The sequence below is a fragment of the Chiloscyllium plagiosum genome, unplaced genomic scaffold (genome assembly GCF_004010195.1).
Source record: "Chiloscyllium plagiosum isolate BGI_BamShark_2017 unplaced genomic scaffold, ASM401019v2 scaf_3840, whole genome shotgun sequence".
Classification (NCBI taxonomy): domain Eukaryota; kingdom Metazoa; phylum Chordata; class Chondrichthyes; order Orectolobiformes; family Hemiscylliidae; genus Chiloscyllium; species Chiloscyllium plagiosum.
In genome coordinates this window covers 19815-21388 of record NW_025211425.1, presented here as the reverse complement: position 1 = coordinate 21388, position 1574 = coordinate 19815, and positions in this window count along the sequence as shown.

Here is a 1574-nt window from a genome sequence, read left to right as displayed (position 1 = left end):
TTGAACACACCCCCCCCAATGGAAATTACCTCCCTGCTTCTATCTTATCTATTCCCTTCTTAATTTTATTTTTTCCAATACAACCTCCCATTCTTCTAAATTCCAACAAGTATAGTCACAGTCTATTCAGTCTCTCCACATACACCAACCCTCTCAACTCCCCACTCAAACTAGTGACCCTCCTCTGCACCCCCTCCAGTGTCAGTATATCCTTACAGAAGTAAGGAGATCAAACCTAAACACGGTACTCCAGGTGTGGCCTCACCAGCACCCTGTACAGCTGCAGCATAACCATCCCTCTAGCAAGGAAGGTCAATAGACCCTTCACCATCTCTTTTAGTTCCCTGGGTTGCATTCCATCATGGCCAGGAGACCCATGTACTTTTGGGCTGTTATATTTCCCAACACTACCTCTTTACTGAGAATGACAGTTTCCATGTCCTCATCTGCCATTGCCTCCATAGGCCTGTGAAAATGAGACAACAAGAGTACATAGACAGATTGTTCCTGTTAAGGCCAAGTCTGGTAGGTGTAGAGAATGCTGTGTGTCTAGAGAAATTGAGGGTCTGGTCAAAAAGATGAAGGAGGGATATGGCAGGTACAGACAGCTGGGTTTGACTGAATTCCTCGGAGTATAGGGGCAGTAGGAGTACACTTGAGGGAAAACAGGAGGGCAAAAAGGATACATGAGATAGATTTGGGGGGAAAGAGGTTTAAGGACAATCCAGAGATTCTACAAAACACTAAGGACAAAAGAGTAACCAGGCAGAGAGTAGGGACCCTCAAAAATCAACAAGGCTGTCTGTGGAACCACAGAAGGTGGGAGAGATACTATCTGAGGATTTCATGTCAGCTTTTACTGAAAGAGGATATGGAAGCTAGAGACTTTGGAGAAATAAATAGTGATAACTTGACAACTGTCCATATTACAGAGGAGGTTGTACTGGGTGTCCTATACATAAAGCTGAGTAAATCTGTGGGACCTGATCAGGTGTATCCCAAATCTTTGTGGGAAGTGATTGCTGGGCCCCTCGCTGAGATATTTCTATCACCGATAGCCACAGGTGAGGTACTGCAAGACAGGCACCATTATTTGAGAAAGGTGATGAGGAAAGGCCAGGGAACAATACACTGGTGAGCCTGAGGTTAGTGGCGACAAGGTGTTGGAAGGAATTCTAAAGGACAGGTTTATATGAAATTGGAAAGGCAAGAAGTGATTCGGGATAATCAGCATGGCTTTGTACATAAATCACTAACTTGGACTTCAGAAAGACATTCAAAAAGGTTCACATGACAGACTGGTTAGCAAGTTAGACACCATGGGATGCAGAGAGAATCAGCTATTTGAATACAAATTGGCTGGAAGGTTGGAGACGGAGGGTAGTGCTTTTCGGACTGGAGGCCTGTGATGAGCAATATGGTGTAAGGATCGGTGCTGGGTCCACTGCTTGTCATCATTTATATCAGTGATTTCTATGTGAATATATGAGGTATAGTTAGTGGGTTTACAGTAGACATCAAAATTGGAGGTGCACTGGACAGCGAAGAAGGTTACCTCAGAGTACAATGGGACT